This window comes from Acomys russatus, chromosome 8 (assembly GCF_903995435.1).
Source record: "Acomys russatus chromosome 8, mAcoRus1.1, whole genome shotgun sequence".
NCBI lineage: Eukaryota > Metazoa > Chordata > Mammalia > Rodentia > Muridae > Acomys > Acomys russatus.
In genome coordinates this window covers 30,999,254-31,027,020 of record NC_067144.1, presented here as the reverse complement: position 1 = coordinate 31,027,020, position 27,767 = coordinate 30,999,254, and positions in this window count along the sequence as shown.

Genomic DNA, 27,767 nt, shown 5'->3' with positions numbered 1-27,767 from the left:
TATTAAGTGTTAAGTCAATAATAATGAAGCTACAATCTAATTGAATTTGTCAGAATTATAAGCAAAGTTATAATTATAAATATCCAATCTAGAACAATTTCACTGCATTGAAGTATAGAATAAAAGGTTGTATAAGTAACAATCAGGTCAAATTAACCATTTGTTTGCCTCTGTGATGTGAACAGGGCTAGTAACTTTGGCACAGGTATAGCTATTTTCAAGTATACATTTGTGGCTTGGACACTTAGGAAATTCATGAGAATTTCACATAGCCTGCCGTCTTTCTTTGACTTGAAACACAGGAAACTTACCATATTTAATATGTATCTCAGAGATTGCAATGAAGATAAAATATATGCAATAAAGCACTAGAATTTATGCCATAGTTTTAGAAAAATAAAAGTGTAATACACATTATAATGAATCAGGCCTGAAGCACAGCCACTCATTTGGCACATCTCGATCTGCTATCAACATAGAAATTTAGAGGGAAAATTAACAATAAATATTGATGATAGCTAATGCAGAGCAGAATATGTGAGTGGTATATGACTGATTATGCTTGGTGACAATTTCATATTACATTTTATACTCAACTCTGCTTTAGGAAGCACGTTGCCATCATAAATCTAGCTGGGATTCCAAAGACTCACAACACAGAGATACAGTAAATACTTGCTAAATTAAAAGGAAGAACAGTTTACTTTCTGAAAGTTTGTACACGAGGTTGAAGTTTTTTGCTGTTATGTTAAAAATTACTAGTATAGATACTGTAATACTCATCAAGTGGCACTAGCACTTAAAAGAACAACCTCCAAAAATTATTACTAATACAACACTACTTAAATTAACGTAGTTTTGAGAGTTTGGGAATTGTAAGTTATAGCACACAGATGAAGAATGAAAATATGTTCTCCACATTAATGAACATAGGCTAATGGATTTCACTTACACAAATAAATGAGTAATTTATCATCATAATAAGTACTTCAAGACTCTGTATGGATACCAAGAGAACACAGGAATGGCAGACTTGGCCTGTGTGATAGGTTCTTCTGGCATTACCTTCATAATTCACAAACACATAAGACAAGGATTAAAGTATGGTTATAACCAGGGAGTAACCACAGATAACATCTTTCTCAATTAATGTTCTTTTGTTTAAAAATGTAAAGCGTTATATTCACCCCATTGATCATTGAGGGTAGAGAAACCTAACTTCATGGAGTTTTCACAATTACCACTACGAAATGGCGAGTGGCTCTACGTACTTTTGTTATAAAAAATTAGAGATGGAAGAGAAAATGGATCTGAAGTAGTTCCGTTCCAGTGTCAAATCCAACTCAGTGGACTCCACATCCTTGCTTCAGTGATAACTTCCAATTTTGTCTGTGCTGCTGTTTGTCTTTCTAAAAAAAGAAAGAAAGAAAGAGAAAGAGAAAGAAAGAAAGAAAGAAAATACATAGGTGAGGACTACTCGTGTGGCAAGGGCTCATCCTTCAGGCTCATTGAATCACTCTGAAAAGGAAATTATAAAAGACCCAGGGGACTGGAGAAAGCATCATTGCCAAAGCTAAAGGGGGCCAAAATAAGTCTTGGAACTTGTTAGCAAAGTGTTAGGACATCATCTCACCACAACATTCATTAATCAAAATTGCAAATAGATTATCCAAAAGTCTGGAGAATTAATAAAGCTAATGTTGTGTGTACATACCTAAGTGAAATGTGCACCTTACAAATAATATGATCACAAGTAATCTAGCCCAAAGGGAAAGTTGTGGAAATTAAAGAAGAGAAACAGAGGAAACATCCAAATAGCTAAGGGAAAGAAAAATGCTGTTGCATAACTAAAGCAATGTAACCACAGAAGGCAGAGAAAGGTCATGTATGTCATTGCCTGATTACCCCAGCCTTACTCCTCCCTTAGGCCTCATCTTCTTCTGGGCTTGGGCTTTCCTGCAAATCATGGTAATTGGGAATCAGTTCACACAGCTGTGAACCACTGGTCACAGATACAGAGGGAACAAATTTGGAGCCGAGCCTCTCTGCTGGAGAGAGAAAGGAAGTGACTTGTTTATGTACCATTTCATCGCTCTTTCCAGGAGGCACCAGGCCCACGTTTATGTGTCATTAAAGGCACAGCGACACTGTGATTTTAAAGCGGGAAGATTGGCCAGGTGCTGCTATTAGAAGACTTGAATTCAATTCTACATTAAAATCATCAACTGTTAGCCATGTGAGGAAGCTAAGGATGTGACACCATTTCCTTCTTTCACAGGTGAATGTCTTAAACTACAGATATTAAGTAATTTGTCAAACATGTTAGTGATAGCCTCTAGGCTGAAGTCACCACTAGCTTGGATTCCCAGTTCTGCAACTATTCTCCCAGTCTTTCGAAAAAATATCCCTGGGATCCTGAGGCAAGGCCAGCCAATTCTCCTCCCCCCACCCCCCTCTCCCTCGTGATAGCTGTATCTTTAGCACCACAGAGAACTCTATTACATGGAAGTTCATTTCCGATCTTCTCTCCTTGGTCCTGTTCTCATTCAGATACTTTTTGATAACTATAGAAGTTACCACCCAGTCTGCTAAATTCAGCTTTCTTTTTCACCTTTTACTCTGTTTACTTCCCCCCCCCCCCGCCCCCTTCATTAAACTGCAGTAAACTGTTGGTACCTAAGAACAAAAATCAGGTGCTAAGCCACAAAATTTAGTATTTGACTCCCCGGCTGAAACACGTCTACTCACTTATTAGTTTACACATATTGGTTACAGGATAGTCTGTCAAGATGAGACAAAACCCAAAGCTTCATGCAGTGGTGCTATGTGTTGTGGTCTAAGGTGGCAGATGGTGCTCAGTGTTGCATAAGGTCAAGGGTCACAGATTCTCTTTACTTTTTAGATCTGACTTTCCTCAGAGGCTATATTTGTTCATATAGTTGAAGCTGGTTTGAGTTACAATTTGTAATTTTCAGTTGACTGAAAGAAGAGAGAACAGAAGGCCAGTACAGTATTTATTCATGCTTAAAGGATGTATACATTCCTTGTGCCCAGACTCTTAGCTAAAGATTGGTCCTTTTATCATTCCTGGCTAAAAGAGGTGCTGGAAGGTATAATGCTTCTGCAAAGAAGAGAGAGAGAGAAAGAGAGAGAGAGACACACACACACACACACACACACACACACACACACAGAGAGAGAGAGAGAGAGAGAGAGAGAGAGAGAGAGAGAGAGAGAGAGAGAGAGAGAGAGAGAGAGAGAGAGAATTGGTCATGGGGCAGCTTTTTCTTACTGTGATACTTGTTAAATTCTTCCTTGACCCAGCTTTTACAGACCACGTAGCCTGCTTCTGGTATGAGTATCAGTTCCGTCTCTCTTGCATGAGGATCCCATGGCACACAGCACAAACTGCCTCTCCTCACTTTTCCCACTTCCTGTGCTGTCTAACTCTAAATTGTTGCTGTGCTCCTCCTCTAGTGTAGTTGGACAATTGTGGAGAAAATTGTATTACTCTTCCTATTACTGTTCTAAGATTTTGGAGCTCAGTAGGAGTGAATATTCTTAAGTTATCATTGAATCTGGTAAAATGTAAGCCATTCTAAGATAAGATGTATCCCAATACCCACTATCAAGAACGAGAGGAAAAACCACAAAGAAGACTTGCAGTGAGTTCTTACAAACAGCGTTAAGATGGGATTAAAAGCCCCATGTGAAGAGGGCAGTACAGATTTATGCATGATGAAATTTATTAGGAATTAAAATCTAAAAAAATTTTTTAGAATTAAAAAAAAGATAAGATGTATCCATCTTCTTAAATGCCCATTATTTTCACGCTACCTGGTTATAGATGAATGAAAAAGAAAATCCTGCTGATTGTAAATATGAACATAATGTTTCTGACTTTGTAAATTTATTGATATGTTAGATTAGCCTATCATCTTTACTGTTTTCCAGATTACATTGCTCTTTTCTTCCCTCCTTCTCTTCATCTCTCTCTCTCCCTCCCTCCTGGGTCTCACTATTATGTACCTCTGGCTGTCCTGGAACTTGATATGAAGGCCAGGTTAGCCTTGGACTCACAGAGAACCATTTGCTTCTCCCTCCCAAGTGCTAGGATTAAAGGCACGCCCAGACAGATCATAATTTCTTATTCAAAGATAACATCACTATATTCTTAACTCTTTCTCATTTATCATTGTCAGTCACAAATTTCTGTAGATAATGCTTCTAAATCTCTTTAAAACTATGCTTTTCATTTACAACTCCATACAATAGGCATATATTATATCTTCATCTTGATTTGCAGGCAATTGTACTAATTTAATTGTCATGCCTTTCACTGGTTTAATTGCCCTTAAGTAGATGTTCTATGTTAAAATATAGACACATCCCATATAGTTATATTTTCTCATTACCAAAGCTATCCTTTGGTAATGAGAGCTCAAGAAGTTATAGGAAGGTGGAAAAGTTTATTGTCAAAGTTAATTAATCATATTTTAAATACTTATATTTCTGAATGCTGTCATTCTGAAGTTCATGTTGAAACCTCTCATGTTGATACTAATGCTGTCACAAAACACCAGGACCAAAAGCAAGCCAGGGAGGAAATATTTAATTTGGTGTAAACTTCCATATCTTTGTTCATCATCAAAGGAAGTTAAGACAGGAACTCAAACGGGGCGAGAACTTGTAGGCAGGTGCTGATGGAGGCTATGGAAGAGTGCTTGCTCAGTTTGCTTTCTTGTAGAAACCAAGACCACCAGACCAGTGGTGGCATTACCCACAGTGGGCTGGGCCCTTCCTCATCAATCACTAATTAAGAAAATGCCCCACAGATTTGCCTATAGCCTGGTCTTAAGGAAGCATTTCTTAATTGAAGTTTCTTCCTCTCAGATGATTTTAGCTGTGCCAAGTTGACATAAAACTCTCCAGCACAAGCCCCAATCTTCCTTGTGGTGGTAGTAATACATAGGACCTTTAAGAAGTTAATAGATCTTATGACATAATGGGTGGGTTGATGACTTTCCAAAGTGACTTCTGGCAGTCTATCTTACTTCCTGCCCTATAAGGACACAGAAGGCATTCTTCACAAAATAAGAGCCCTTATAAGACACTCAGTCTACTAAAATTTTGACCTTGGGCTTTTCATCCTCCAGAACATGCAATAAAGTTCTGTTGCTTTTAAACTTCCCAGTTCATGTATTTATTATAGGGGCTGTGGTGAACTAAGATCACTATAATTTAAAGCATATGCCATAGAGAAAACTAGCAAAAAGTGATCTCCTCATCACCCATAACCTTAAATTTGAGAAGATAATTGATGGTAAGAAAGAAGAGTAGGCTAAGAAATTAAGGATAAATGAGACTGCACAGAGCCTGCAAGATGGCCTCCCAGAAGAGCCAACCCAGGGAGATTGGCTGATCAACTTTCTGTCATCAAGTCTGTCCACCCCAACATCAACTCCCTCTCTGAGCTGCAGAAGTGTGTGGAGGAGCCAGCCAGTGCTGCAGAACCGATCCAGGAGCAAGTCGTCACTATCAAAGATGAAAACCCGAAGCATGGCTATGATTAAAGATGGCAGTGGCTGCTGTTGTCTACAGTGGGACCACAGAGCAGTATAGGCATAAGGCAATTGTGCAGTTTAAATTCTGATTTCCTGTCTAAATATTGTGTAAGCACTGCTCCCCAATTGTCCCCCTGATATGTCAATAAGGCAACTTACAGCTAATCGATGAGGAAGGGAGAGAATAGGGCTGGACTTCCTGCCAACCAGGAGAAGAGGAGTTAGAAGAGGAAGTTGGAGATTAAGCCAGGGGAGTCAGCTATGGGAGAGGGTCAAGGAAGATCAGGAGGAAAAAGCTGGAGCCTAGGAAAGCTACAAAGTGCAAATATCTCTTGGATGTTTGCTGGTAGTAAGACAGAGTAACATAGAGGGTTATGAATAGACTTAACCTTAATACTGTGTTGTGAAGACTTGTATTATAAAAGAGTCTCAATTATTTGTTTGATAGCCACATTAAGAAATACACTAAGAAAACCAAACACTGTTTTATAAAAATAACGTCAACAGAGCAGCTCCGAGGAGGCTGTGACACCCATGGAGGCTCTGAGGAGAGAAGAAGAATCTGCAGAATCCACAGTGTCCCGCACACAACCTAAGAAGGCCAAGTCCTATGGGAAGGTACTTTCAAAAAAGGAGACTCATGAAGTTGGAGGGCAAGATGGCAGAACAGAGCTGAGACATGGTGACAAGAGTGTGGGAGAGACAGGGGAATACAGCCATAGTGGACAAAGGACATATTAATGAATAGAGCTGCTTCTCAGCCTGCGAGCTGGCCCACAGCATGGTGGTGATGTTGCTGTTCCCATGCTGGGAGGGGGAGGAGAGTGAGGCAGTGGTACTACCCACAGGCTGCAAGTACCACAGTCATGCCCAGTGGGCCTGGGAGCAGGGGCTGAGTGAGGTGGAGCCAGCATCAGAAGCAGGGAGGTACATGCCCAATGGCTTGGCGATCACCGGATTCTATCCTGGATGCCCTGGCAAGTGAGTTTTGTGCAAGGTGACAAATATGGGTCCAGCTGCATTTTTTTACACATAGACCTCCAGTTAGACCAGCACCATTTGTTGAAGATGCTATCCTTTTTCCATTGAATGGATTTGGCTTCTTTGTCAAAAATCAAGTGAGCATATGTGTGTAGATTCATATCTAGGTCTTCGATTCGATTCCACTGATCAACCAGCCTGTAGTGGAGAGTGAGATATGTCTTTCTCACATACTCTGGTGCCTCACATTTGATCATGTCCCCTGGAGGGGGAGACCTGGTGGCACTCAGAGGAAGGACAGCAGGTTGCCAAGAAGAGACTTGATACCCTATGAGCATATACAGGGGGAGGTAATCCCCCTCAAGAACAGTCATAGGGGAGGGGAATAATGGAAAAATGGTAGGGAGGGAAGAATGGGAGGATACAAGGGATGGGATAAACATTGAGATGTAACAAGAATAAATTAAAAAAAAGAAACCCAAAGAATTCTTTATAAGATCAGAAAAAATTCCTGAGAAAATGTTTCTAAAATCCCAGCCATCCGCTCAGTGACTAATCATTTAGATATGATGGATTGTCATGACAAACCTTTGTGTTGTCATAAGAACCAACAAACTACTTTACAAGTTTTGTTTGGGTGGGTATTTTGCCTGCATGTATGTCTCTGCCAGTAGAGAGAAGAAAGGTTGTCACATCCCCTGGAATTGGGGTTACAGAAGGTCATACAAAGCCTGACTTGGGTGCTTGGAATTGAACCCTGGTCTTCTATAAAAATAGTGAGTATCCTTAGACTCTGAGCCATCTTGCCAGCCTGACAAAATACTTTTTTGGGTGTCTCATTATGCATTACCAGATGGATAAAAATCTCTGAGTAATCATGTAAGTGTTACTAAGTTCAAAATAGAAATTAAAAAGAGAAAAGAACACCTACCAATCAAACAAACAAACAGTCAATAAATCAGAGACACAGATAAAATGGAGGACAGTGTGAGCACTGGGAAGTTAATATCCTAAGAAGGATATAATGTTTGTAACACAAGAACAGTGTTCCTAGAGGACAATGGTGGTCTGTAAGAAGTCAGGCATGAATTCCCTCCTATTTAGTGTGCCATAATTCCAGTTAGACGTCTGTTGGTTACTACTCAGACATTAATGCCATTATGATACCATCGTGGGATACCCTGATGGGCTGGTCATTGTGGTTCATGGGCTTACAGCTGGGTAGAATTGTGACTTACTTTTTTCCTATGGCAGCTTGCGTGGTAAACTCTGGGGCTATGAGAGCTAACTCTTAGGGGGGAGGCTTCCTGGTCAGTTCCAGTTCAGTCGTTCCAATCCTGTGCCTAACGTTTGTCTTGAGAAATCTGGTCTTACCTTTAAGTTCTGAGAGACGATCAAAGGCAAAGACAATACCTTATATTCTTTTGGGGGGTCTCATGAATCTCCTTGGCCAACAATTTGAAAGGAAAAGTTCCTTGCCTGGCACTAGAGTTTTTGTTATATAGTCCATGGCTTCTGTGGGTGGCAGCAGGATGTGGTAGTGGTTGGCAAATAGACACCACACACACACACACACACACACACACACACACACACACACACACACAGTATACATAATACATACACTACATGTACTTGTTAGTACGCTTATAAAAGCCTATGTTTTCATGTGGCTTTTCCAAACATTGCTGGTGTTATTTATCTTACCTTTTACCTGACCCCTTTCTGATTTATAGTTCACTCCTGTGTCCCCCTCTTTCTCTTCTTAGTTCCTGGGTCTTACTAAACCCTCTCCAAAACTCCTTCCTCTCCTTCATAGCCTTTTCTACTTTTAAAGCTTCTGTGCTACTCCAGTTTATGTATTAGAAGCCACAATGCACAGTAAGACAAACACATATGTTGTTTGTCTTTATGGATCTGAGTTCCATTTATTTACATGGAAATTCCATGATGTAATTTTCTTTACAGCTGAATAGAATATCATTATATGTGTGTGCTATATTTTAATTTTCCAATCATCAGTTCATGGAGACCTAGGATGCTTTAATTTCATAGCTATCATGAATACATTGAAAATGAAGATGGCTGAGCAAGTGTCTCTGTAGTAGGGCACTGCGTCTTTTGATTTGTGCCAAGGAGTGGTATACCTGGGACATATATCCAATCTATTTTTCACTTTAGAGAAGTCTCTATAGTATCCACAGTCACTGTACCAGTTTGTGATCTCACCAACAGTGAGTAAGGCCCTTTCCAGACATTCTTGTCAGCATCTGTTGTTAGTTGTTTTTTTGTTTGGCTGCTCTGATGGGGCTAAGATGAAATCTTAAAGTACTTTTAATTTATATTTCCCAGATTGCAGAGAATCTTGAACACTTTAGATATTTCTTAGGTCTATTCACTTCTTTTTTGATAAGACTATTCAAATCCATAGCCTCTTTATTTGATTGGGTCAAGAGGGTTTATTTTGAGGTATTTGTGTATTTTATGTACTAATTGTCTATAGGATTAGCACTGGTGGATATTTGGATATTTTCTTCCACTCTATGGTGTTCCTTCTCACTTGATTCTGTCCTTTCCTGTACAGAAGCTTTTAAGTTTTATGGGGTCCCACTTGTCAGTGGTTGGTCTTAATCCTTGAGTGAGTGGAGTCCTGTTTAGAAAGTCCTTTCCTACATTTGTATTTTGTAGGGTATGCCTGAATGCTTTCTGTCAGCTTCAGTGTTTCAGGATTTTTATATTGAGGTCTTTTCAGCATATCTTGAGATGATCATGTGACCTTAGTCTTTAAGTACATTTATATGATTTATTACATTTTTATTTATAATTTCTTGGATGAAACCAACTTTCGCTTTGATGATCACTTTGATATATCTTTTATACTTAGTCTGCAAGAATGTTATTAGTGTTTGGAAGTGCATTCATGAGAGATTAGTCTGTGGTTTCCTTTATCTGTTGTGTCTTTACCTAGCTTTGGTATTAGAGTGATACTGGTTTTGTAGTACTGGTGTTTGGAAGTCTCTCTCTCTCTCTCTCTCTCTCTCTCTCTCTCTCTCTCTCTCTCTCTCTCTCTCTCTCTCTCTCTCTCTCAAAACATAATTTGAGAAGGCCAATTGGTGGCAGAATCATGCTCCTGACTGGCAGAGCTATAGAACTGTCAGGGGCTGTTATCAATGAACAGACTCTGGCCAGCCTGAGCTTGGTAAGCATGGCTCTGGCAAGCCTTGCCCTTCTCTCCAATTTTCTCTGCCTTGCTAAAACCATTCGTTTACTTTCCTAAAGCTGGTCTATTTCCTTATGTGGTCAGTCTCTTCTCTCAAGGCAGACTACCAAGGCCCAGATATCAAAGTATTGAGGTCTAGCAATCAAAAGCCTTCTTTGGCTCACCTACCTAACATGCCCAATTAAGATTAAACTCCTCATCCCTTGGCAAGGAGATGGGGGCTGTTTTTGACATGAACTCTGTTGCCTGCTTTTGGATCACTTTCTGTCAGTGGGGCTGCCTTGCCTGGCTGCAGTGGAAGAGGATGCACTCAGTCCTGAGGCAGCTTGATGTCTTTGAGTAAGTTGATAAGGGTCCCTTTTCTGAGAAGAAGGGAGAGGGGAAAGGGGAAAGATGGTGGGAGGGTGGGACCGAGAAGAGAGGAGGGAGGCAGCTCTGTTTGGGATGCAAAGTGAATAAATAAATAAACTTAAAAAATAAAATTTCCTCAAAAGAAAAAAGAATAAAGCAAGGAAGAAAGAAAAAAAGAATAAATTCAGCATTCATTGTGGAGAAATTATAGCCAATTAGACTACTTATCCAGAATAGTACAGAGGGTGGGCTTTTAGTCTTTAAATAGAAGAGCTAGGAATAATTGTTTTCACAGAAAGTTAACTCTGTCATTTTTTTGTATATAAAAATCCAAATCCAAAATTCTCTCTGTGCATGCACCTTATTTCATGAAACAATTTTTAAAAAGTCACAAAGCAACAAAAGTGAGAAATTAGAAGATGTTGCAAATGTACAATAGTTTGTGGGATTTTTCTCTTTTCTTTTAAAAATCTTGGTCTTATCTGGCAGGTCTTCTATATCAAACTCTATGGCAAGGCAGTGTAAAGCCCAATATTTGAAGGAGCCTCTGCTTGGTTTCTTTTTCCTGTGCCATAGCTTTAAAATGCTCCTATACTTTCTAAACATAAACATAAATTGTAGATTTGTTTACGCTTGCACTATAAATAGGAAAACAATCCAATCTTTTCTCCAAGCGTAGACTTTAAGAGTATTACAAGCATAAAGACGTGTTGGGGTGTGACGTACGCTAATGAAATACACCGTTGATAACGCAGGGACACATGATATTATTGTTCTCTTTTTGGTTTGTTTTTGGAGTTTTGAGACAGGGTCTTACTGTACAGTCCAGACTTTCCTGAGCTGGTCCCATACTATGGCAGTCTTCTTGGCTTGGCTTCCTAAGTGTTGTGATTACAAGCATGGACTTCCACACCAATCTTGCTACTTTGTTTTACTATAAATAATCTGGGTTACAGCTCTAAAATGTTGTAGATGTATTTCATTTACCTGTGTCTTTCCTTCCTTCCCTCCCTCCCTTCCTCCCTCTCTTACCTCTTTCTTTCTTTCTTTCTTTCTTTCTTTCTTTCTTTCTTTCTTTCTTTCTTTCTTTCTTCCTTTCTTGGACATGGGGCTCATATAACCCAGGCTGGCCTCAAAATCATTATATAAGCCAAAAATGACCTTGAACTTTGATCATACTGGTCTGGTTTTCCACATTGGGAGTAGAAACCTGCACTATAATACATACAGAGCTAGATTGTGTACTTTCTTTAAAGTTAAAAAATGCAAATGCTCATTCTGTATATAGGTAAATGTATAAATTGCAATGTATTATTTAAATAATTCTTCTTATAGACAGTTCTTTTTATTGGAAAATAAAATAGTTTTGATACTTAGGATATAAAACTTTGCTTTTAAGAACTCTTTTGTAACCAGGTATATGATAACTGGATATGTGTGTTTCCATACTTTCAAAAAATTTCAAAAGATGAGGCCCCAAGCTATTCATATTGAAATTCAATAGTGCATAGGCTCAAACTGCCTCAGAAAAAAAGTATGCCAAAAATGAGAAATAGCTTCAAGTTGTCCTTGGTCTTTCAGGGAAATATGATAAGATTCCTTTGAATGGCAAAATGAGAGAAAACATTTGATATAGTTTCTCCTAACACTGTAAACAGAAATCAAGTTGATTTGAAAAAGAACTTCATGAACAAAAATGCATACAGAAGTGGAGAAAAAGTATAGAGGAACATAGAGGCTGCTAACCTGAAAAGAGGAGAAAATGTGCCGAGGGCAGAGTGTCAAGGACAAGGCAGATGGGCCATGTAAGTATGCCCACCAAGAAAAGCTCTGGAATATGCTGGGTTATAAGGGGAAAAATCAATACATAGCAAGCTAAGCAAGACCTAGAAAATATGCCAGTAAAGAGCACTTACCATGCCAAATAAGGCCCTCTACACATATATACCCAATGGGCAGGTTAGTCTTCATGTGGGTCCCCCAGAAAGGGGATAAAGACTGTCTCTGACATGGTCTCATGCCTATCAATCACTTCTCCCTGGTGTGGCTGACTTGCCAGGATACTGGGAAAGGGGAAGTGCACAGTCCTGACGAGACTCGAAGTGCTGGGGCAGGTGTGTGTGTGTGTGTGTGTGTTCTTCTCTTTTCTGAGGGTCAGAAGAGTGGGTATACGGGGATGAGGGTGGGAGGGAGGGGAGGGATCAAACAGAGAGGAGGGAGGGGCTACAATTGAGATGTAAAGCGAATATCTAAATTAAAAAAATTAAGAAACAGATTTAACAAAGGAAAGCCGATTGAGGCAACTTTCCACAATCTTGAAGTGCTAACCATATCCAATATTAAAAGAAAAAAAAAAAAAAAAAAAAAGGAAAAGAAAATACAAAGGTAGAAACGAGCAAGAGAGACTCTTATTTATGCACATAATCTAGAAATAACACAAAAAATTTCAGTGTCTCTTCACTCTCTTCCACCATTTGCTTTTGACCTTCTCACTGTGACATACTGCATAAAATACTCTCCTCTGTCCTCACACTGTCACTTACTCAGAGCAACTGACATTGATCTCAGTAGGCAGTTAAGATATTTTAGATCTCAAGGGAGACCTGGGAGAGCTCTAAAGTAAGTGTAGACAATGGAGGACTCAGAATGCCTAGTGTTTGGTTCAACGCCAAAATCTTTGGGAACTGTAGGGTGGTTTCTAGGACTTAGATGACCATAGGGCAATTGTTATCCACCAGAACTGCCCACAGAGAGCATCAAGGTTTTAGAGAGCCCTAAAAAATAGCACCTTCCTGCTACACCAAGGCCACTTGAGAGGAATAAGTCTATGTATGTGGTTAATCACACCTATCTATTTGCAGAAGTTGAACTATCCTTGTGTCCCTGTAATGAAGTCAGTTTGTTCATGGTGAATGATCCTTTGGACGTGTTCTTGAATTCACTTTGCACAAGTATAGAATTTCAAACCAATTGCCGGTAATGAGAATACTGGCTAGCATTTGAGAAAAATAAAAAACTTGAACTTCCATTTTACATAGTTTACATAAATGAGTTAATGTTGATCAAATAGTAAACATAAATAATAATTTAAATGTACAACTTGAAATCAAAGATTGCTGAAGGACAAACTGGGCAATATTTTATAATATATAACATATAATAAAATGGTCTTTCTAATTTTACTGTAAAATATTGAAACTATCATGAAGCACAGAATGCAAATTTTCTCTTCATGTCATTCAAAATGCTCACACCAATTGCTGACAGGAAAGAGATTAACTCTGAAAAATAAGGAAACACATATCTGATATAAAATACAGAGCAATCTAAAGTAATGCAGTTTTTTACTTCATTTTATTGTGTATGAGGAATTACAATACCTCAAAGAAGGGGAACACCAAAAACATGAAATGAAAATTCATATTAAAGCTTACATAATGTTTTACTTTTAAGTTGACTTTTTGTCTTCAGGATATGTTCTAAGATGCTTTGTAATGGTAGGGTGGGGGTGGCAGAGAAAACCAGATGGGAAAGCATTAGTCAAATTAGGTTCATGATGGAGCATGGTGCCTTCTGAATAGATGGGAAACATCCTAGAAAGAGCATCTGAGAGAGACATGGTGTAAATCTCCTTTGATACGTGGAGTGAGTCTTAAGAGTACAATGTATGGAACAGGAGGGTGGCCACCAGGAAAACAGCAGAGGGCTCAGTAAAAGCTGAGCAGCCTTTTGGAAGCTCCGTTACAGAAGCTGGAGTTCAACTTCCACTGGAATACAAAGGATTGCTCAGATCTGGTATGATTCTCCACAATGTGCAGAGTGTAAATAAAGAATAGCAAAGTGACCTCCAACAAGAGAAAATTAAAAGTGTAGAGCCAGCGCATAGCCTTTCGATGTCAAAGTGACCACGCAAGAGGAACATGAATGTTATTCAGTAACATGTAAAAGAGGAGAAAGGGTTGTAACAAAGATTTAATTTTTAAAAGAAAACTGACAAATAGAAAGTCTAGAACCTACAAATCATAAAGTTAATCACTGAAAACCTGAGTGTCATAGCAGCTTGGATATCTGTGAATAACAATTGGAAAGCAAATTTATCCAACTGAGGCATAGAACAGAGGGAGAGTTGACAGAAAAAAAGAAGCCAATCATGTACTGTCTAAACTTCTGACTTTATATAATATAATATGAGGTCTTAAAAGTAGTTTCTTGTTGTTATTTAGCTTCTTTAGCAAGGATGCTAAATAAATAGACACCGGAAGTGGTTGAAGAGAGGGAACAAGATGGGAGCTTACCATAGATGTCCTCTGAAAGACTCTTCCACCCAGCAGGGGTCAACACAGAAGCTGAGTCTCACAGGCAAACTTTGGGCGGAGTGCAGGGAGTCTTATGGGAGAGTTGAAGGACAGAAGGACCTGGAGCTGACAGGAGCTTCATAAGGACAACAACAAAGACAAAAAATCTGGGCCCAGATACTGATGCACCAACCAAGGACCATGCACGAAGAGGACTTAGACCCCCTTGTTTACATGTAGTCGAGGAGGAGGAGGGCTTCCCTTTTCTGAGGGCTAGAGGGGGTGGAAGGGAAGTGGGAGGGAGGGTGGGAATGGGAGGAGACAAGGGAGGTGACTATAATTGGTATGTGAAGTCAATAAATCAAAACAAAAAACAAAAACAAAAACCAAACTTCCAAACTGTAACCCAGCCATAATTAAACGTTTTCTTTATAAGAAAGAAAAAAAAAGTGCTCTTTCAAGTTGACAATGAGCCTAGACTAAGGGAATACTTAGACACAGATGGAGTCTTGCAAATCCTGAAGGCTTTCCTCCATAAAGCGAACACAGCACACCAGCCTGTTGAAAGACAGAACCCAAAGAATAATAGGGTCTGCAAAGGAAATGTACTAGTTTGAAAGAATAAAGAATAAGCTGATGGATGAATTTTCAGTTAAAGCTGAATGATATTATTAATGTGCTATAAACATGCAGTTGCAATTCTATGTGCAAGTAGCCTCAAGAATTAAGATAATATCATTTTTAATAAAACCAGACAGTTCACTCTGAGAAGATTTATACTACAAAACAGACTAAAAGAAGCTGTGGTTAGAAGAAAAACGGTCTCAGATGGAGGCACAAATTGGAAGAAAGAATAAAAAGCAATAAAAAGTGTAAATACCTGAATTAATATAAAAGGGTGCTGATACTTTCAAAGGGCATTCCAAAGTTAAGAGAGTAAGTTTTATGCCATATTAGCACAAAAGAGGAAGGGGTGAGAATTAGATTTAAACTTGTTTTAAAGTTCTTGTTTTGTTTTGTTTGTTTGTTGTTATTGTTGTTTTGTTTTGTTTTCTTTTGACAATCATTAAACTTGTTAACTTTAACCAAGCAATTGCTACCTGGGGCACTGTGGCCCAAAGTGTCCAGAAACCTCCCAAACGCCACTACAATGAACAAATAATGTGACAGAGGGGTAGGAAAGACAGAAAATAGATCAGTGTGTGTGCTATGGAGAAAGGCAGAAGTGGAGATGTGATGATGGTGACAGATGAGAGAGAGAGGGCTGAGGCCTATATACTGTCATTCCCCAGGAGTGTCAGTGGGATGATCCACAGTAGCCTGGAGCTTATCCAGAGGCAGACTTAGCTTCTGGACTTGTACTCTGACATTACAAAAGGTTCACTTTCTAGATTGGACCTCCTTGAAGGATCACCATGGTCCACGATATCACCTGGACCCAGGCCTCCATAATGCATGAGACTCATGTGGACGTATGCAGTCTGTGCCACGGCCCCTTGCCTCGATCATGTTCTTAGGCTTTGCTACCTCCTGCTTCTGGGAGCCACGTTGATGTCAGTGGCATGTATAGCCATTGGAGATCATACTGAGCTCGTTGCCTGTGTAGCTGCTAAGGGCTATCACTAGGTTAGTGGTCCTGATACGGCCAAGGGCTGTGTTGATGTTTGCAGCCTATGCCAAGGCCAGTAGTCGTTGCTGCAGGGAGAGCAGACCTCACTCCTTGGCTGCCCACAGCACTGCTCTACAGGTGGTAGTGTGGGCACAGGATAGCTAGCCCCACACCTCTCTAACCACCATACTGCTCTCCTCACCTGATGGCTTCTGGCACAGATGCACCATGGAGCTGGGACACTAGGACTTCGACTATGCTCCAGTAAATATATAGAACACACAAAATGGACTTGTTTTTTTCCAAGGGGAAGGTGTCACACATGGGAAAACTTGTAGGTGAGTACTATTGGAGTGCATGATATGAGATTTCCAAATAATCCATATTAATGGTAATGATTATGATTATGATGATGATAACCCCATATTAACCTAAGACAACTGTGATGTTATTTATGCATATTGCAAATCCTATGGACTTTTTTTGAAACAGGGTTTCTCTGTGTAGCCTTGGCTGCCCTGGACTCACTCTCACTTTGTAGACCAGGCTGGCCTGTAACTCACAGAGTTCCACCTGCCTTGAAATTCCTATGTAATAAGTGTGAGAGTAATAAAGACATGCAAATAGTAAACAGAAAATGATGAAACAAAATAACATAAAGAAAATAAAAGGATGAAATGAAAATGAAGTAGCACATAGGAAAAATAAGAAACATTGTAAAACAAGAGGTAGATTAAAACTAAAATGGTTTAAAAATATTTATTATATTTAATATAAATAGAATAAATAAGTGAATACAAAGATGGTCAAATAGAGGTTTTTTTAATATAAAGGGGATACATTTTATTACTCTTAATATAGTATTTAAAATGTATCCTTTGAGAATTTTATACATGCCGCAATGTATTTTGATCATACTTACCCTGAGCAGCCTCTGATTCTGACCTCCTACCTTTTTCAACCCCATGTCCTTTTCTTTAAAAATGACCCACTGAGACTCATTAGTGCTGCCCATGTATGCATGGGTGCTGGGCTACACGCTGCAGCTTGGTCAAACTAAAAAAGACCACGTCACTAAAGAAAAATGAACCCACTTCTCTTAGAATCCTTTCACTGCCAGTTACTCCTCAGCTAAGGGTCGAGGCTTGTGCATGCCCTGCGTCTCCTGGTACGGCTGTTGACTAGCTTGGCTTTGGTGCTGTGAATTCATGAGTGCAATGGTCCTGCCAAGTCTAGAACACTGTTTTATCTTGATTTTCCTCAACCTCAGGCTCTAACAACCTTTCTTCTCCCTCTTCCAGAGTGTTCCCTGAGCCTTAGAGTAGGGAGTTTAATGTGAATATTCCATTTATGGCTGAAAATCCTGTAAACACTTGTTCTTTGCACTCTGGCCAATGTGAGTGTATTAACCACTATCCAATGTATGAGATACTTTGATGAGCCTTGAACTAACACACACACACACACATATATAAGTATACACACATATATGATATATATAAGATATAAGATGTATAAGATATAAAATATAGATATAAAGATACATTTTTACAAGGAAGTGTGATATTAAAATAGTTACTAGCAATAGGTTCACCATTAGTGTCTACCAGCTTCTTCTCCAGAAGGTCTTGGCCAGATTTACAGTGCCATACATAAGTGTCCTCCATGGAATGAGCCCTGAATCCAATTAGAGCACAGTTGATTGTCCCCATAATATTCATTCCACTGTTGCATCCATGGACATGTTGTCAGGCTGGAAAGGACACAATTCAAGGACACAGAAAGTTTAAGTGTAAAGTAAAAGTACCAAATATTTAGAAGTAGCACCAAACACATAAATCCCTCATAGAATTTAGGGAAAGACAATGAAATTTAGAAATGATCTAAAACCAAGTGATGATAAGCATTTAGTGTTTTAAAATGTATTATTTTTACTATTATTACTTGTCTTAGTTTGGGAGATAGATTCATGCTATGTAATTTATGCTATCTTGAGTCTCTTTCCTGAGTTCCAGATTTAGGTATGTACCATTTCACCTTACTTATAAGGACAACTTATTTATTTATTTATTTTAGACAATTTATTTTTTTATTAATTAATTAGTCCCCCTTTACAGCCTCTCCCCACTATTTCCCCTTTCTCCTAGGAGAAGGAGGAAGTCCCCCATGGGTATCAACCTACCCTGACACTTTAAGTCACTGCAGGACTAGGTGCATCCTCTCCCACTGAGGCAGCCCTGTTAGGGAAGTGGAATCCAAAGGCAGACATCAGAGTCAGAGACAGCTCCACTCCAGTTACTGGGAAACCCACATGAAGACCAAGCTACATACCTGCAGAGGGCCTACAGCCAGTCCATGCGTGCTCTTTGGTTGGTGGTTCAGTTCTCTGTGAGCCCCCATGGTCCCAGAGCAGTTGACTGTAGGTCTTCTTGTGGAGTCATTGACCACTCTGCCTCTCTCAGTTGTTCCTCAAACTCTTCCATAGGATTCGCTGAGCTTGTCTAATGTTTGGCTGTGGGTCTCTGCTCAGCTGCTGCATGAAGCTGCTCAGAGGAGCTATGCTAGGTTTCTCTCTGTAAGCACAGCAGAGTAACATTAATAGTGTCAGGGATTGGCTCTCTCCCTGCCTTGGGATGGGACTCAAGTATGGTGGCACATGGTGGTAGGATTTGCTGAAGGAGTTGGAAGCAAGAGGATCATGAGTTCAAAGTCAGCCAGGCCAATTTAAATGAGAGATATAAAAAGGTCATACACTATGTTATTCTACTACTATGAGGGTCAAGATCAAGTCAAACTACAGTATGGTGGTAAAAGATAGATAGTGGCTGCATGGAAGAGGTCTAAGGCTAGAGAAGAGAGTGTGAGACCTGTTCATATTACTAAGAATGTTCTACATCTTGATCTAAAATTTTGTGAATTCAAGTTTGTGGCTTTTATTCTATATATGTTATACTTCACCTTGAAACGATCTATGTAGCAGAAAATAAACACAAACAACTGAACTGGTAAAGGTCTAAAGTATTTTTGAATATATATATATATATATATATATATGTGCTAGCATCAATATTTAAAAATTCAATAATTTTTAAGTTAAAGTGCAAAGTGATGGGCCTCATCACAGCAATTTCAGACACATATCTCATTCCGCTTTCTTTCTTTCTTTTGTTTTTAGAGATTTATTTATATACTGTTTACATAGCATTCTGCCCGCATGTGTACCTGCATGCTAGAAGAGGGCACCAGATCTCATTATAGATGGTTGTGAGCCACCATGTGGTTGCTGGGAATTGAACTCAGGACCTTTAGAAGAACTGATAGTGTTTTTAACCTTTGAGCCATCTCTCCAGCCCTGCCCTTTCTTCTTGTACGCTTCTCTCCCACTGGCCTTCCCCAATCATTCACTTCCCTTATGTTAGTCTCCATCTCTCCAAATAGATTTCTTTCTGGTTTCATGCCATAGATATTTTATTATCCAGTCTTTTCCCCTTTTTACTTAAAAAAAAAAAATCTTCCTCAGCCTTCATACTCCCCTCCTTATATCTATGATCCTTCTTCATATATACATATATGCATATGTACATTATACATATGTGCACACAATATGCATATTACATATACATACATATATATACAAGTTTAAAACTTTTCACGAATAAGAGAAACATTTTAATATTTATCTTTCTGAGTCTGATGCACTTAAAAGAATAATTTCAATTTAATTTCCATCTAATTCCCTATAAACTTCACTTTTCTTTATGGCTCCTTAAAATTCCACGTGTATATACACCACGTTCTCTTTGTCAGTTCACCTATTGATAGACATCTAGACTAGTTGAATTTCTTAGGTGTTGTGAATAGTGGTGTGTTGACTTAGAACTGTTTGTGTATACCAGTATGCCCAAGAGTGATTCTACCGAGTAACATAGTAGGTATATTGTTAGATTTTGGAGAAACATTCAGCTGACTTCTTTGGTGGCTGCACAAGCTCATACCATCACCAGCAGTGAGAAGCGTGCTCTTTCTTCATGTCCTGGCCTGTATCTATTGTCTTTGAGGATAGTCCTTCCAACTGGAGTGAGACAAGGTTTCTTCTCCCATGGCTTTTAAAATATAGGCTGCCATCAGAAGGTGTGGCCCAAACTAAAGGTGGATCATTCCACCTTAAAAAAAAATCTGGATTGAAGGTGGGCCTTCCTACTTCAAATGATTTAAGAAAAATCCATCACAGATGTTCCTAGCTTCTTGGGTTTTAGTTAATTATAGATGTAGTCAAGTTGACAGTCCAACAATAGCAATCACAGAGTCATTGGGAAGGAGGGAACCTCAGTTGAAAAAAAAAAATGCCCCAAACAGATAGACCTCAGGAGAGCCTGTGGGGCATTTCTTGATTCTTGATTAATGATTGCTATGTGAGGGCCCAGCCCACTTAGGACAGCACCACCCCCTGGGCTGGTGGCCAACAGCACAGGCTGCTATGAATGGGAAGGAGCGTGCCAGTAAGCAGCACGCTTTCATAGTTTCTGCTTCAGTTCTGGCTTGCAGAGTTCTACCTTAAGTTCCTACCCTGACTTCTGTCCATGATGGTTAACCTAGGAGTTGTAGCCTGAAACAAATCATTACCGTTCTCAGCATCTTCTGGTTAGGGTGTTTCATCACAGCAACAGGCACCTTAACTGAGACACAACTTGCCTATTGTTACTGTTATTTGCTGTCGCTATTATTTTGCAATGCCTTCAGGATGACTGGCACCATTCTGAAGTTCTGATTTTGAGTTTACCCTTGAAAAACTCTACATATTTATAGGTTTTGTTGTGATGCTTCAATATTTAATGAATGAATAAATATGAAAAGCTGAATACCCAAGGGTATTTAGAAGAAAGGGGGAGAGCATTTCTCGTGTTCTATACCTTGGAAATAGGTAAGTACAGCTAAGGCGAGGGAGTGAGACTTCATCTTTTGATAGTAGTAACACAGGATGATTAATTAGCGTATTCAAAATGTCTGCAAAAGAATGCTGCCTCAGCTATTGCATGAAGGAACGCAATGGGATCAGCCTGTGTGTATTGAGAGAGAACTGCATTCAAGCTTTAAAGGTAATGTGTCTCCCCAACATTTTATTGGTGAAAATAATCATATAGATGTGTGTATGAACGGGCATATTTGTATTTGTTCTTACAAACAGAATTTGAAAGACACATCAGGAGCTGAAGGACTTTCTGTTTACTTCACACTCTTCTGGGTGCCTTGAATTATTTACAGTAAGAACGATTTTGTCATTTGAATTTTAATTTTACATTTAACAACAAATATTCTGTGATGCATATAATAGAGTTCTCACTCTTGAGCTAGGTTTCAGCAAGTAAGATTACTGGTGGAGTGTAAAATGGAAAAAGTGACGCACTTAAGATCCGAGGTTAGCTCTAGGTTAGAAAGCACAAAGTGTCCTAGAAGGCTGGTATCTGGACAAAGCACTTTCCTTCAATTTCTTCTCCTTTTCAGTATAATAGAAAGAATTGTATTCGAGGGTGATGTAGGTCCCTTGCCATTCTTATCCTCCATAAATCATGAACCAGATGAGGTTGAGAGATCAAAAGGCAGGGCAAAGACTAAAGAAGTCATATTGGAGAAATACCTTCAATTTATCAGCACCACCCACTTGCTAGTGAAAGAGCAACTGCTCCCGGCTGGACCCTAGAATACTGTGACAACACTGTGAAAAGTAGACATCTCCAGACTGCTGCTTGCAGTTCTACTTAACAGGAAATAACTTTGTTTTTGCTTTAGTAGCAGATGTGAAGAATTTAAGTTTTGTTAATTTTCAAGTTTTTTTTTCAATGAATTGTTCTTGTCATTTCCTTATCCTTTTGCTCTTTGAAACACAATCCATCCTTTTTTTAAAAAAAGAATGGATTGATCAGCATAAAATCATCCCTAAAAGCAAATCACAAGAGCATGCATTCATTTTATAGTTCTGTTTTCTATAGTTTGTTGCTGCTCATCTTAGGATTGGTAGCTGTGTTAAGCTCCACTGTCCCTCTTGTGGAGCTTACTCTGTTAGCGTAACTGTGGCTATGTTTGTTTCAGGCCCACCAGCCACCTCAGCTTGTCACTGACATAGAAAAACCTCTCTCTATGGTCAGATTAACCACAAACTATGTTTATGTTCAATGGGCTTGCTGTTCTCGACATATTCTGAAGCCTTGTTATTTCTGGAAATCCCCCAACTACAAACATAGCTGACCCTAACTGCCAACTCCACTTAGGACTAACCAAATTAAAGGTCACCTAGAACTGCTTTGTCTACTTAGCAAAAATAACTTAAGTCAGAGCCGACCACCCTGTTACACTTTCCACCTCATGTATGAGTAATTGTGGTTTTTGCCTTAATATGCTGACTCAGGGAAGCATTCAGAGACACTGTCTCAGCTCCTGAATCTGGGCGGTGTCCCTGATTGATCAGTCCTGCGGTATGCATTCGATACACCAGCCACATCTGATTGAGATCGGTGTCTGAGTGCGTTGTGTGGCTATTCCTGGACCCCAACAGGCTGGGTAGAGAAACATTCTGCAGGTTGTGTGGAGTATATTTCAAAGCCTCAAGAATGCAGGGGTGAAAGTAGCATCACAATTTAAATATTCCTTTCTCTCTTCAGTGTTGAAGATACTCGTCTTTTCAGATGAGCTGTTTCAGAATTTAGTACTTCCAACATTTACATAGAACTGGAAACTCCCCTGTATGCCCCCCACAGAAAGAATATTGTAAATGCTATGGGTTCTCAGTCCAAACCATAACAATTTAATTAATCCACAGCAAATCTAAATCAGTATTTTCAAGACAGTGTGGAACATAAGTATAATGAAGCTTTTGGAGTCAGAATCTGTATGTATGAATCCCTAATCCGGAAGAGGCCAGTTGCAGGGGGAGGAGAAACAAAGGAGTTAATGGAGGGAGCGAAAACATGAACCACATGCAGAGAGATGTGCTTGTGAGAATGCCATAAGGAATCCTAGCAGTTGTACACTAATGTGCTTTAGGCTTTTACTGAGACTGAAGAACTTGACAACATTATAATACAATCTCATTAAGAGTAAGTAAGACACATTTTTCTGTTATTCATCTGTTATGTTTTTTGGTAGAATGCTGATTTTATTTTTCTTTAGGTAGTTCCTAATGTTCCTTGCCTCCTCTATATTATTGCTTTTCTTTGCAGTAATTAAGAAAGTGTGTGTGTGTGTGTGTATGTGTGTGTGTGTGTGTGTGTGTGTGTGTGTGTGTGTGTGTGTGTGTGCCGGACCTTGGTGAAGGCAAGGAATGTGAAATAAGTCTCTATCCAGGCCAGAGACACAGGGAAGGCATAGAGGACAGGGTCACCAGAAAGGGAGGGTCTTGATGTCCTACATCAAGGGAACATTCACTGGTTATTGAAGAAATTATTTGAGAAAATATCCTCTGTTGTATATTCATGATATAAAGTTTTCCCATTGAGCTGGGATACTCTTTAGCTGCCAAGCCCCACATCACTGGCTTCCCCACATAGACCAGCATTCCATCACAGAGGTACTTACTGACAGAGGTACCAGCCCTGCATCAGCACCCCCCACTTGGCTCTGCCTTTCCTCCTCTCCCACTTGGCTGTGCTGGCCCTTGTGCCTCGGGAGGCCTGGCAGCAATAAAAGGTGGAGGTGGGGCACTTACTTGGGTTTCTTTAGTTTTTCCTATTGTGTACTTGCTTGAATATTTTCTTCGATTTTCTAATTGGTTCTTATTCTTGGTCCAGTCCTGGCTATTCTGGAACTCACTCTGTAGGCCAGCTTGCATTTTGTGTTATTTTAGTCAACCACCTTTTCCCATATTTTGTTTTTTCCCCCAGTACTCTGTTAACTTTTTCAATAAGTATCAGTTATATATAATTTGAATGTTGAGAAAGTGGAGACCAGTCTTTCCCTTCAGGCACACAGTCCAATTAGACACAGAAACACTGTATTATTTCACTTGTATGTGGAAGCTGAAGGTCAAGTCTATAGCACAGTCATGTTACCAGAGGTTTGGAGTGGGGAGGTGAGTAGACATAGGAGAGACATTGGCTAATAGGCACTAAATTATTTTCAAATAGGTTTAATTCCACGTAGAGTTCTAGTGTGTATGCAAATATAGTTAGTAGTAATGTATTGTATGTTTTAAAATACCTTTAAAAGAGGATTCTGAGTATTCTCACTACAAAAACTGATAAACATGAGTTGGTAAAATGCTAACTAGCCTCATTTGATCATTGTATCATATCTATTTATATTTCAAAATATCACTTTGTACTTCATAACTATGTATAGCTATTATTTGTAAATTATAAGTAAACCAAAGCAGAAGAAAGAGCCCATCTGGGAATAATTGATCTATTGGGAAAGAAGACAATATAAAATAATTTTAAAAAATGTTTTAGGATAGCTTATATTGTAGATATTCATTTTTGTAGAAAAAAAAATCTTATGGGAATTGTGACTGTGTTCTCATCCTTACTAAACTAATGTAAGCACGACCTTTACAGATATACCCTACTTTACATCACAATTCCATATCATATTTTAATAATTTATTTATTTTCATTTTATGTGCATTAATGTTTTGTCTGCATGTCTGTCTGTCATATCATATTTTTCAGTGCACTGTAGCAAAAAAAAAATTAAATTCAGAAAGTCCCTTATTTAAGACATAGTCAGACAAGGTTCACAGAAAAGACTTTTCTGGATAGTGTCTGACCAGGCAGTAGGATAAATGCATAAATCAGACTCCTTATCCTTGACCAGCCTTTGTGGACCTGTGCCCCCTGCCATGATCATAGTGTGGGCTTTGTTTCCTTTTCAGATGTCTATCTTATTGATGTTTAAATTAATATTTTAAGCTAGCACACAAGGTTTGCTTCATTATTTCATTTTTTACTCATTGTCTTAGTTAGATACTGTTTTATTGCTGCGAGGAGACACCATAACCCTGGCAACTCTTTTAAAAGAAAGCAAAATATTTCATTGGGGGCTGCTTACAGTTTCAGAAGGCTATTAGTATGGTGGGAGGCATGGTGGCAACATGCATGCGTGGTGTTGGAGAAGTAGCTAGCAGCGTTTACATCCTGATCTGCAGGCAACAGGGAGAGAGAGAGAGAGAGAGAGAGAGAGAGAGAGAGAGAGAGAGAGAGAGAGAGAGAGAGAGAGAGAGAGAGAGAGAGAGAGAGAGAGAGAGAGAACCAGGCAGAGACAGAGACAAGAGACATTGGGCCTGGTGACACACCTCCTCCACAAAGGACATAATCCTTTCCAAACAGCTTATCAACTGAGGACTAAACATACAAATATAAGGGCCTTTGGAAGGCATTCTCATCCAAACCACCACACGCACACAAGGTACTATAATTTGTTCTCATTCATAAGTGTCACTCTCAATCATACTGAAAACTTGTACATTCTTTTTCCCATCCTTACTAAGGAGTTTCTGATGTAGACCTTTTGTGGATCTCACAGACCATTTCTCAGGCAGTGCAGAGGCAGATGGGCCACACTTGAGATACTCTTGTGAACTCTAGATTATTTTTAACTGAGCTTGGTAGGAATTGTAAGATTTTGTTTATTACATAAAAATTTCCAAGCAGCTAGTATCATATTCAACACCTGGCCATAGTGGCTTGTGCCTGATTGGGGGAGGGGGAGCACTGACACCTTCCCTCCTTCTCTGCAGGGTTGTTTTCCTTGGGCCCCATTGCTATCCCACTGTCCTTTGGTTTCTGTTTGTCTTGAGATGCGCCTGCTTCCCTCTGATTATAACAATCTTTCCAGCAATTGGCAGCCACCTCTACTGTTTGATGCATGCCACATTTCCACCCTTACTGTTTCAGCTGGGCTCCTGCTGTGGCAACCCTATTAACCTCCCAAGACCTGTCCCTTAGATCCCCAGCTGTGACCACATCCACTCACCTTTCCCGTCAAAGCCTCCACACGCTACCTGCCAAGAAACCAACCACAGCGATGCTCCTCTCCAGCCATAACTGTGTTAATTTCCTTACGTGCATTTTAGTACCTTTTCAAAGGCTGTCATTTATCTCTGCAGATGCCACAGTGTCCAGCTATTCATCACTTTCACGTTTGTACGGTCTGTATGCCAAAGAACTCAGTGTTATAACATCGCCTCTTAATTTTAAAGGATAGTGTTATGATGACATTGACAGACTAATTCTTTAAGAATGAAGTTACCAACAAACATGGTCATTATAATTTTTGTAGATAATACAGTTGTTATTATGGCCTAAGAAATCAGTCACCACCACCTAGTACTGTTATAAAAATGTCATGCACTCTGTAGACCTTTGGGGATAATATGCCCAGATCTAGCTTCTGTACTCCTCATACTGAAACATTTATATAGCATTGCCTGGGCCATTTATATCATGTGGCAGTGACTCCAGTGATGGTAGCATTTGGATTGGCCTTTCTTACCGATTATTTTGTTATTCTGGGGCTAAGTGCATAGTTCCCAGTCTGTGCTCACTAGGAATTTTCTCTGACCACTTTCTTTGCCCTACATATTCTAAACCCCTTTAGCCCAGTATCTTCCTGTGTGATCCAGACCTCATATCTTTAAGCAATCTTACTTGGGACTAGGGAGGTAGAAATGGTGTACTTCTCTATGCTGAAAAAGTATGGCAAGCTGGGTATTTGGTGGAACATACCTGTAATTCCAGGACTCGAAAGATGGACACAGAAGGATCAGGAGTTTGAGGTTAACCTCAGCCGCTTAGTGACTTTAAGGCCAATTTGGGCCCCTATCAACTCTGCATCAAAATAACAGACCCTCCTTCATTCCATTAAGAAATAAAGCAAGGACTAGTGGCAAGGGACAATTTGTTATCTCTTTCATTGGACCTTCCTCTCCATTCTGCATGTAGTATGGTGATACCGCATGAACACAGCTGCTAGGAACCTTGACAGTGTCCCAGTTTTTCCCCATTTCATCCGTATCATCTATATCTTTATCAAAATAAGAGACCTTTAACACTTTTCAAAACTCAGGGACCCCACTGAAAATTATGAGTTTGAAAGTGAATCCTGGGCAATCATAGCCCTTTGCTGGTTTAGCACAATCCATAGGCAACAAAAAGTGTCACAGTGACCATCTGTAACTAGATCAGGACTTGTTATTGCTCCAGTCCCTTCCCTTAGACTATGACATGGGCACAAGAGACTTTGTTTCAAACAAAACAAAAGGAAGTTGCCTAGATACTTGGCTGGACAACAGCGATTCTCAAAATTGGCATTATTGATGATGTGTTCTTTCAGATAAATCCTTGGGTGGAGAGTGTCCTGTAGGAGGCTTTTTCCCCCCTTTGAGATTTAACTTTATATGGCACTGGGGAAGTTGAGAAGTTTCACTGACCTCTACCAACTGGATTCTGGTTTCACCAAGTCTATTTATGGTCTGAGACAATGCAAAATGGGAATACACATTGCTGGGCCCCCCTATTTTAAAAATTTCCCACAATTTTAGGGTATGAAATGTAAGCATTTCAGTTATCCTGGCTACTTTTGCAGAAGAGTACCTAGCTAGAGAATTTTCACTTTGCTCAAATTTTACTTTAAATATATATTAAATAAGTATGCAAAAAGTTTAATCTCTGATTTGCCTTGAGGATAACTTATGAGACTTTAAAGAAGTGGCAAGAGTTCATGCTCTGTCTAGAAATTAACATAGCAAGGCAGTTATT